The sequence below is a fragment of the Lutra lutra genome, chromosome 18 (genome assembly GCF_902655055.1).
Source record: "Lutra lutra chromosome 18, mLutLut1.2, whole genome shotgun sequence".
Classification (NCBI taxonomy): Eukaryota; Metazoa; Chordata; class Mammalia; order Carnivora; family Mustelidae; genus Lutra; species Lutra lutra.
The window spans coordinates 15977488-15988980 of record NC_062295.1 but is presented as its reverse complement, the minus strand read 5'-3'; the positions used below and the strand labels follow the sequence as shown (position 1 = coordinate 15988980).

General features: G+C 42.2%; 1 protein-coding gene across 4 annotated transcripts in view; it reads left to right on the top strand.

The window, feature by feature from the left end:
• The window catches only part of DCUN1D3 (defective in cullin neddylation 1 domain containing 3), a 40827-nt gene that overhangs the window by 2040 nt on the left and 27294 nt on the right, over window positions 1-11493 (top strand). The window lies entirely within an intron of this gene.

Below are 11493 nucleotides of genomic sequence, written 5' to 3'. Positions count from 1 at the left end.
GCTTTAAAAAAAATCAAGTAGTGCTCTTTTAGCTTGTTGTAGGAATTTTAGAGTGAAATGTAATGATTCCTATTTTGGTATTGATGTTTTCTTTGGAAGTCATCTGTTGAATGTGGAACTGTGTTTTCTGAAGAACTTTAAGAGATAGTGCCTGAATTTTAGGGATCCTTTGATTAGAGCGTGTCCCTAAATTCTGGCCCTCTATAACTGAGTTTATGTGTGTTGCTAGAAGAATTATAATGGATCCCATCCTACTCAGCAGGGCTTTCAGGCCTGATAGAACAATATTTAATGATTTGATTGTGCAAGTAACAGCATGTTTAGAGGTTTCACACAACTGTAACAAAAGAGAAGAATGACTACTGCTCTCACCTTAATTGATTTGGACTCATTGAATAAAAAGTCCAAAATTCATTCATGCAACAAGCATTATTGACCAGCTAATAAGTGCTAGCCATTATTTTGGGCTCTGGGTGGACGAAGTTGCATGCAAGCGTAAGGTCTGAGCTCTCACAGAGCTTACACCAGAGTATGTGGGGACAGAAGAAAGCATATAAATCAGATTTTGGTAAATGCTGAAGAAAGAGTGATGTGACAGCAAATGTCTGATTGGGATGCAGTCAAGGAAGCCCTTTTTGAGGAGGTAACACTTGAGTTTTAAATAAAAAGAAGCCAGCCATGCAGGTATAGAGGAGGAGCCTTCCAGATTCAGGGACTAGCTAGTGCAGAAACTGACAGGAGTGACTGGCTAGTTCTAGGGTTTGGGAAGAAAGGGGTAGGGTGGAGAGGGTGGGTGTAGGGAGGTGAGGGAGAACGGGAAAGGGGAGGCAATAACAGCCAGAGCCTAGTGAGCAAAGAGGAAATGAAAAAGTCTGGGTCAGAAAGGTGGAGGCTGGGCTCAGAATAGGTAGGCAAAGTAAGAGTAAGAAGAAGGAAATAGCGATGCTCCTTTTCAATCAATTCTTTCTTTTCCTAGAGTATTATCACTTATTATTTTTCAGGTACTGTTGGACTATTGCAATTTAAAAAAAAAAAGTCATCATGCTGAATGTGGGAGAGGAGGCAAGGCAGCTGTGGTCACCTGGGTCTTTTCTGGCAGATAAATGTCAAGCTGTGTTCAGAATTCAACGGAATGTTCAACTGAGAGCACACTTTTTTTCCTTACAGAATTTTGTCTCAGAAGCTGCTCTTTAAAATTGCATAACAAGCATCCTGCATATGTTCTAATATATGAATCCTCCTTCGTTTCCAGCTGTTTATGAATTGAGGGTTGAAGATTGTGCAAATGATGATAACATACCCCTGTTGGTCTACAGAGATGTCCATCAGGATATAAGTTTCAAGTTGTTTTTTGCAGGGAGGTTTTATGTTGCAATATTTCCATTCTTGTCTGGTCTGCCTGGTGACTAATAACACTCAGCTGAGGTGTAGGTTGGTGCTAAAAGTTCACTCAGTGGATTACATTAGATAAATGACCATTGTGGGCTCAATCCCACTATGTCCACATCTTTGGGCTGGCATGTAACCAGGGGATGTAACCTACTTTTCCCTTCTGTTGGGGCTCTTCATCTCTAGTAGTCAGCTGCTTTTCAGCCTCACCTTGACCAGATTGTCCACTTGAGAAGCCCAATCAGGACTCCTCCTTGATTTGGCCCTCTTCTGCTATGTCACAGTGGGCTGAAACAGAAAGAATACACTGTTTTTTTTCTTCTGAACCCCACAACAGTGACTAGTGTGTTCTTTGAGTGAATTGGCCCTTTGAGCCATGTGGTTGAGAGACTTAAATGTTGCTTGGGCTATTTGTAGTAAAGTCCGTATTAGAAATGCTAAATAAGGGGCACCTGGGTGGCTCAGTTGCTGAGCGTCTGCCTTCTGCTCAGGTCATGATCCTGGGGTCCTGGGATGGAGTGGTGAGCCCCGTGTCAGGCCTCGAGCCCCCTGTCGGCTCCCTGCTCAGTGGGGAGCCTGCTCTTCCACTCCCCCTGCTTGTGTTCCCTTTCTCACTGTATCTCGCTCTGTCAAATAAATACATAAAAATCTTTTAGAAATGCGAAATAAAGCCTTTAAGTGTTTGGAGAAAAATCAGAAATTGAGGACTATCACCTGTTTTAAGTTCTGGTATTTTACTAGCATTGGTAAATGGATTGTGAGAACTAATTTGAATAGCGCTTGCTGGGCAATCCTGAGGGTAATGAAGGGAGTGGAATACAGCGTGGTACTGAATTACTGAATTCCGACTTGAATACAAATGGAAAGTCTTTTAGTTAGCAAGCTAGTGACGAAAGTGAACAGCTAGGACCAGGCAAACAATAGACTCCACTCTGCATACTGCAGAGTAACACAAAGGAGTGGAGAACTGATAATGAAATGTATATAACATATGTATACTGGGCTTTGGTCTGGGTTAAAGAATTTTGGACTTTGTATGCTAATGCTGGACTTCAAATGCTTTAGCCAATGGGTTAGTAAGGTGTCCGCTATTCATCTTCATTTCAGTGGTTTACTATAATGAAAGTATGAAAATATCTTGTAGGCTGAAATGTCATCAGCCAGTTTGGAGACTGGTGGCTTCCTTCTAATTTCTGAAAGGGGGTGGTTGCGTAGGAGGGGACTTGAACATAGGGAGAAGCCATTGACTCCTTCGTTGGCCACTGATTGTATTTGAGGAAAAAAAATCCACAAATCTAAATGAATTTGGAGTCTTGGAGCTGAGCTAGCCTTTTAGTATAGAGTACCGGTTGATTTCTTTCTTAAACTTTGGGGGTTTTGGGACATTCCTGTGAAAGATGGGCAAGCTAGGGAGCCAGTTGATGCCACTCACTCTTGAAGTTGTGGTGTTCTGTATTGCATTAGGTGACTTAAAATTAATCTGATATGGCTACTGTTTTGATGTCTGTGCTGCAGTAAGGAGAGTTAATTGTACAGAGCTGCCAGTTGTTTTGAGGTGAAGATGTGGTAACTCAGATTGAAACAATGGTAATTACTTGGTAACTCCTATTTCCACAGCTCTTGATAACTTACAATTACCTCTTTGTGTCTGTTTACAGATGTTGATACCAGTGCACCAGGACCAATTCTCCCTAAATGTTGCATGTGTTCTGAAGCTCTTTGCACAGTGGACCAGGGTGTTTGTGTGTGTGTGTGTGTTGTTGTTTTGTTTTGTTTTTATGGACCAGGTTATTTGAGTTCGTGTCTTCCAATTCAAATCTAGTTTCTCTGGTTCTTTTGTCTGTTTTTCTAGGTTATGGAGGGTCCTGTTTGTTTTTGGGGGAAACAAGATGACCATAGCACCTGACCATTTAATTAATGAGTGATTACAAACTAGAACTCAACATACTAATTTAGCAAAATGATGAGAGAGAAGGTTGGAAGTGGCTCAAACTCTAAGTCTTTGAAGTCGTGATATGCCAGAAGGAAAAAAAAAATGAGAGGGGGAGAGTCTCAAAGAATCTTCGTTAAGATGTGCATGAATGAAACTTTTTTAAAATACCATACATCAGAATAGAGAAACCCAGTAAGTCACTTCTTGAGGTGGTGATTAGCCCTTGTGGTGGTAAATAAGCCACCTGTGGCCAGTGCCCTGGTACCAATCTGAGTGTGTGGAAAAGTAGGCATCATGTTAATGATGAGGGCGTATGCATGGCTTTGCTCTGGACAGATCTGTGAGCTGTGCTGTGTTGTTGGGTTTGGGACTGAATTGCAGCTTGGAAGCTTAGATTACAGAGTTTTAGGAAACATCATCTGTGTTCCTCTTCTGCCCTGCTGGAGGGCTCAGCCTGAGGATCTAGGGACTGGAAATAATTCTGTCACTGAGGCCTGTAAATCCAGACCAGATACGATGACTGACCGAGAATCTTGGATTAGCAACCTTGCAGGACTTCCCCTTTTTTTGGGGGAGCGTTTAGCATCTTTTGTAGCCACTGTCCGTCCTAGTCTCTGCCTGTCATTCCAGGAGTCAGAATGCAGGAAAGACTTGCCCCTTTATTTTATTAATAGATTGCTTCCATCCTATCAGGATTAGAATTTGGTTATAAGTTTTAGCTCTTCTTGGTTAATGAAGGGTTTGGACTCTGCCGTGTCTACTTAAGGTGTGTTGGTATGTGATCATATTTCTAATTCTGAAGAACACGCAAGTCCTCACATTTACTGAATTGGATGCAGCTCATTCCTCTTCCTTCAGTTTAGGAAGAAGCAGGAGAAAGACCCTCAAAGAACCTTAGAATATCTGGTGTGCTGTTTTTTCACACTGGAACCATCTTGCAGGTTGTTGCTGCAGTACATTGTGGCATGCAGGGATTTTGCTATCTTCTTCCCATTTCACCCCGCTATTCTTCATTCTGAAAGTTAACTTTAATATTCTGTTATATTAGAGCGCCTGGGTGGCTCAGTGGATTAAAGCCTCTGCCTTTGGCTCGGGTCATGGTCTCAGGGTCCTGGGATTGAGCCCCGCATTGGGCTCTCTGCTCAGCGGAGAGCCTGCTTCCTCCTCTCTCTCTCTCTGCCTACTTGTGATCTCTGTCTGTCAAATAAATAAATAAAATCTTAAAAATATATATATTCTGTTATATTGGGCTTCCCCGGAAGATTTCAATCAAACACAATGTTCTGAGGTTGAAAACAGGTTGAAAAGCAGTGATTTAGTAGGGAAATGTAAATCTAGAAAAGTTATAATAAAAGTTGCTTAAAGTTATAAAGCCAAGTACTGGCAACTATAGGACTAGAATCAGGTCTTCCCTGTAGTAATTTTGTTTTCTCATTTACACTGCCTCATACGTGTCCTTGTAGGCACTTTGTTTGGGTTTGATTTGAATCCTTGTTGTTTGATCTTTTTTTTTTTTTTTTTTAAAGATTTTATTTATTTGACAGAGATCACAAGTAGGCAGAGAGGCAGGCAGAGACAGGTGTAGGGGGGAGGGAAGGGGGGGGGAAGAGCAGGTTCCTGCTGAGCAGAGAGCCCGATGCAGGGCTCGATCCCAGGACCCTGAGATCATGACATGAATGGAAGGCAGAAGCTTAACCCACTGAGCCACCCAGGCGCCCCTCTTTGGTTTTTTATATATCTGTGGTTCTTTTCTCAAACATTTTGTCACAAACTGCTGTTCTTTCAGAGAGGACTCTTAGAACCACCTTTGAAGCATATGCGAAATGAGGTTATAAATGAGTAATGGCACTAGTAAGTAGCTGGCCTTCTATCCTCAGAATGTTTCTGAAAGTGACGATAGTTCTTTCAAATAGGAGTTGAAGCTTTATCACTCTAATTTTTGAAGATAAGTTAGCAGGCATGCTGCAGAGAATACCTATGCAAAATGCTGAACAGATTACTTCCTTTTCCCTGTGACCTGCCCTGGAATCTGAACAGGAAAACCTGGGTATATCCATTGATATAACAGTTTTAGAATAGCTCCAGGAAATAACTATAATGGCTATATCCTCCCCTCTTATTTTATTTTTTTTTTTGGTAAAGCAAATTTGTTTTCATTTAAATCTACTTTCATTTATATCTACTTGATGATTACCTACTGGCTGCTCTTCATTTATTTATTTTTTAGAGAGGGAGCGGGGGAAAGGAAGGGAGAGAGAGTCTCTGGTGGACTCCCTGCTGAATGCAGAGCCAGATGGGGGCTCGAGCTCATGACCCTGAGATCATGACCTGAGCTGCCGTCAAGAATTGGATCCTGGGATGCCTGGGTGGCTCAGTTAGTTAAGCTTCTGCCTTCATCTCAGGTCATGTACCCCAGGGTTCTGTGATCGAGCCCCACATTGGGCTCTCTGCTTAGTGTGAAGCCTGCTTCTCACTCTCCTCCTCCCCCTGCTTTTGTTCCCTCTCTTGCTGTCCCTCTGACAAATAAATAATTGAAATCTTTGAAAAAAATTTATTTACTTGAGAGAGAAAACATGTGCATGTGTGTGTGCACAAGTGGGAAGAGGGGCAGAGGGAGAGAATCTTCAAGAAACTCCCCACTGAGCACACTGTGGCTCATTCTCCGGACCCAGGAGATCATGACCTGAGCTGAAACCAAGAGTCGAACACTTAACCGACTGAGCCACTCAGGCACCCCAGCTAGCAGCTGCTCTTCAAACAGAAGAAGGTTAGCAATACCACTGCAGGGAGGGTGCTGGCACTCTAGTAGCGTAGGTTCTGTGTGTTAGGATCATGAACATGCTGGAAGTCCCAGGCCCTCACAGGAGACATTTTTCTGTTTCATTGACATTTTCTTTCTTCTAAGTGAGTGGAATTCAAGAGCAAGAAGTGATAGAATGAATGCTCTGTGTCCATTTTTAAGAATGTTTCCATGGTTCTTTTACTCCTAGTAAATTAGTTTTTCTTTGTAATAACTAGTTACTGGTTCAGTCATTTACTCAAAATAGTTGGTTTACAGCTGATGCCTGTCTGTGGTAAGGAGAAGTTCGTTTGGGGGTTTCCTAACAGTTCCCGTAAAAGTCTAAAAACTTCTAAAGGCATTTAGATAGGTAGATTGAGTTGTAGGGGAGGGAAGGATGTATAGGACAGCCTGAGTGGGGGTTATTATGGGCTGGTGTATAGGGTGAAGAGAAATGCCCCCACCAGTGGTCCAGTTGGGAAAGGATAGGAAATGATAACAATGGCACATGCTGGGGGAAGAGTGGGTAGGGAAGGAGCAGGTCCACAAGATTGCCCAACTCCAGGGAACACCGTTCACAAGGAGCGGGGGGACAGGGAGCCTGTGGAGTCTGGTAATCCAGTGGCCCCAACCAGGGCTGTGACCACAAGTGTTCTTTCCCATTACTGGAAAGTGTATTTCTGATGGGGAGGGGTGAATGCAGGGATGCAGTGTCTGGTTTGACCAGACTGGTCTTAAAGATTGCTTGCAGAGTGCTGGCCTAAGTTTTTTGAGATCTCTGTCTCTTTTGATTTTACTTTTGATGAATCAGAATCTGGTAAACAAGAGGGAATGTGATGTCCCTGGGCACATTAGAGTTTGGGTAAAAGTACATAATGAAGCAAATACTAGGTGATGGTCATGTCATTTAACAATACTACTATCCAAAGGGAACAGTTTTACATGGAAACTATTGAAGTAATTTCTGGTTCTCTCATGGAGACTATAATAAATGTGGAATTAAATCACAACTAAAATTATTAAAGAGTAATCATTTTTACTTTACATTTCTACAACATTCCATGTTTTCTTTAGCTGATCAGATTAGTTCATAAGTCTTTTCTCTTAAAAAAAAATTTTATTCTACCAGATACTTGTGGATCTGTCCATAGAGCCAAATTTCCTACTCGCGCTGAAAATGGCAAGTAGTGCTCCGAATTGGTGACAGCTGTAGATGTAATGATTAGATCAAGCAGGGAAGTGGCTTCTGAGCCACCAGTTTAATTGGTTTTAATGTGGGCCTCTTTTTCTGAGGTTATTAATTACATTGTCCCAACAACAATTGACACCACCTGAGTTTCCAGCAATTCAGTTCTGATACAAACTGCCTGGAGTTAGTACATACCCCCAAGTTAATGACTCACTCTTGTAAGATTCTCCCTGATACCAGCCACAAGTATCAGGTAGCCTCAGGGTACCTGCACTTCTGCCTGGCAGACTGTAAATCCGGGGTTCCTCGCAATCGCCCTCCCCCAAGTTCAATAATTACCAGAACATATGACTCACAGAACTGGGGAAGGTGTATTTAGGAATATAGTTTGATTATAAAGGATACAACTCAGGAACAGCTGATTGGAAGAGATGCATGGGACAAGATATGAATTGGCACAGCTTCCTTGTCCCCTCTGGGCATGCCAGGCTCCCAGCACATCACTGTGTTCAACCAACCGTGGAGCTCCCCTAGCCTGGTTTTAGTTTCAGTTGAGGCCCCTTTAGGTAGGCCTAATTGATCTAATCATTGGCCTGGTGTTTGACCTCCAGCCGCCCTCCTCTCCCCTCTGTGGTGGTCTGGAGATGGGACTAAAAGTTCCAACCTTCTCATCAAGTGCCTGGTCTTTCTGGTGTGGCCAGCCTCGGTCTTGAAGCTATCTAAGGGGCTTCCCTGAGTCACCTCATTAGCATAAACCCCAGTTCGGTCCAGCAGGGGATCCTTATGAATAACAAAGGACACTTCTTTCAGTAAGGACATACCAGGAGTTTTAGGAGCTGGCACAAACTGGGGACAAAGACCAAATATGTGTATCTATCTATCTATATTTTTTTTTTCAAATGTATTTCTTAACTAACACATTAGTACTCCAGCTTTGCATTGCATAAGTAGTAATGGAATAAACCTACCTAAAATTGATTTAGGTGATAAATAACAGTATGCATTTACTGTTACTTTGATGGAGTTTTTGATTAAAGTGCAAATTGAATAGCTTCAGATTACAAAAGAACAGATTCGTCCCTCAGTCAGTATGAAATGGCACTCCCAGAATGTGTTACTGTTTCTTGAATACTTCACAGGTGCTCTAGCTCTAGACTTCCCTAGTGTAAGAAATGAGCTCACTTTTTAAGATATAAAATATACAGAATTCATGTTTCCTTTCAGTGTGACTTTAAAAAGATAGTGCACTGGTTAAGAACGTCAGCCTAGTCAGTCTGGGTTTGAGTCTGAACTTTACCACCTACTTACAATTTGATGTGGGATGAACTACTTAACATCTCTAAGTCTCATTTTTATCTTCTTCATATACAAAGGGAGGATAATCATGGTAAATAGTTGTGAGGATTCAATAAGACAGTCCGTTTGAAGGATATGGCATGGTGCCCAGCATATATATGAACATCTAAGAACATGAGCTGTTATTAGCTACATGCATACAGAGCTAAGCTCACCTGGGTTGGCAACTCCCAAGGAGCCAGGATCTCTGTCATTTTACTTTTATAGGGGGATGTGTGAGGCTGTGTGAGAGACATTGCTGGGGACACAGTAGACATAGGTTATCTATCACTTGAAAGTCAAACCTGCTCTGGGTACCTGGGAAGTATAGGAGTGACTCTGTGATGGAAACTTCCAGCCTGTTTCCAGAGCTGGCCTAAAATCAAGAGATGGAAAATCTTCCTGAAACTGTATAGAGCATGCGTGAGCAGTGGGGACCAGGGCTCTGTAGCACAGGTACTGTTGAACCAAAAAATGGGAAACTGATCCAGGAGACTTTTTATCTTTACAGTAGACCTTGAGATTCGTTGAGTTGGGCAAAACTACATGAGACTTTGGGAAGGAAACTGCAAATTTATTTTAGCTGGTGCAGAAAACCTTTGAGAGTCAGCTGGCAAGTACCATGTTGTGTGTGTGCTTCTTAGAGACTGTGAAAAGCCCAGGTATACTGGTAAAGAGCTTACCGGATGCTTGAGGTTCACTTGTTGGTGAACTTCACTGAGGTCAGTCTCTAATTCTTCCTGTCACTCACCCATCTGGGGCTTGTACTCTGGTGGGACCACCACTGGACTAAGTTTAGATCCTAGTTAGGCCTCTGTTATCAGTTACTGTGTGTCTTTGGGCAAATTACAGCTCCTCTTTGAGTCTGTTTCCTTAACTATGGCATAGGATTTGAGACTAAATCACTGTTTCTCAAAGTGTGCCATTGGTTACATTTTTACTGTATCTGCTGCTGAAATGAGTGTTCAGGAGTGTTTTTTTTGTACTGTTGATAGTACATAGGATTTTCAGTGGTACATGGATGAGTATTTGTTTACTAGTTCTGTATTTTAATGTGTATTAATGAAAACATAACTAGCATGTCAGACCTTTATCTTCATGGATAGTGTTGCTTAGGATGATGTTAAAGTGGATACGATTTTTTTTAAGATTTTATTTATTTGACAGAGAGAGACAGCAAGAGAGGGGAGTGGGAGAGAGAGAAGCAGGCTTCCCGCTGAGCAGGGAGCCTGATGCGGGGCTCGATCCCAGGACCTGGGATCATGACCTGAGCCGAAGGCAGACGCCTAATTACTGAGCCACACAGGGGTCCCCTTTTTTTTTTTTGAAGCTTTTAAGAAAAATATTGGGGGAACAGTAGTTGGAATGGTAAATGTATATGGAAGGTCATAAAGGTTGTCTAGAAAAAGCTGAAAATTGGAATTTCTGAGCTCAAGTAATTCTGCAGTACTACACCTGCGTGAAGTCCTGTGGTGATAGACACAGTAGAGCAGTTCCAAATTTGGGTGGATTTAAAGACTTGCCTCATTCAAGCAAATTGACAACTTTCTATTTCTGCATTCATGGTGAAGATACCCAAAAGTAAGTGATGTAGAATTTAAAATATTGTAGATATTAGTAGTGATGGCTTTTTTTAAAGAATGAAAAATAGGGGCGCCTGGGTGACTCAGTGGGTTAAAGCCTCTGCCTTCGGCTCAGGTCATGATCCCAGGGTCCTGGGATCGAGTCCCGCATCAAGTTCTCTGCTCAGCAGGGAGCCTGCTTCCCTCTCTCTCTCTCTCTGCCTGCCTCTCCATCTACTTGTGATCTCTCTCTGTCAATAAATAAATAAAATGTTTAAAAAAAAAATCAAATAAATAATAAAATCTTAAAAAAAAAAAAAAGAAAAATAAGTTGTATTGCTTCCTCTTTCACCCCAAGCAGTTTTCCTGTTACCTGGATTGCTCTTTTGTCCCTTTCACTCTTTGGGGTTGGGACTCCCCATGGAAGCAGCTAGGAATCTGTTCTGTTGACCTGCGAATGCCAATCCATTCTCTCTCTTTTTTGGCCAACTCTCTTTCTTGAATGCACGTCAGTGCATGTATTCTGGGTTCTGGAAGGCAGGGGCTCTGCCATATCTTAATGTCTTGTATGTTACTTTCAGCTGGTAAATTCTTCAAAGGTACAGTGTGACACGTGCCCTAAAATGAAGCTAAACACTGAGAAAAACTATTTAAATTTCATTTCATGGGACACCTGGGTGGCCCAGTTGGTTAAGTGTCTGCCTTTAGCTCAGGTCATGATCCCAGAGTCCTGGGATCCAGGAGTCCTGCACTGGGATCCTTGCGCAGTGGGAGCCTGCTGCTTCTGCCTGCAGCTCCCCCTGTTTGTGCGTGTGCACTCCCTCTCTCTCTCTGACAAATAAAATCTTTAAAAAATAATAATAAAACATGGGGCGCCTGGGTGGCTCAGTGGGTTAAGCCGCTGCCTTCGGCTCAGGTCATGATCCCAGGTCCTGGGTTCAAGCCCCGCATCGGGCTTTCTGCTCAGCAGGGAGCCTGCTTCCTCCTCTCTCTCTGCCTGCCTCTCTGCCTGCTTGTGATTTCTCTCTGTCAAATAAATAAATAAAATCTTTTAAAAAAAATAATAAAACAAAATTTCATTTCACTTTCTGTCATATTGCTCTAATGCAATATAGTGGGGGTCTTGAGAAGCTAAATGAGCAGTGGTAAAAATGAAACAAAACTATTGTAGGAGATGCTTTCTTTTTAAGCAAAGCCCCAGAATAAAACTGAAATCTCGATTGTGTAAGAGGAGCCAAGAAAGTTGCTTTCAGATGTAGTCTGTGGTTACTTGAGTTTTTTTTTTTTTTAACTTTAATTACCTGTG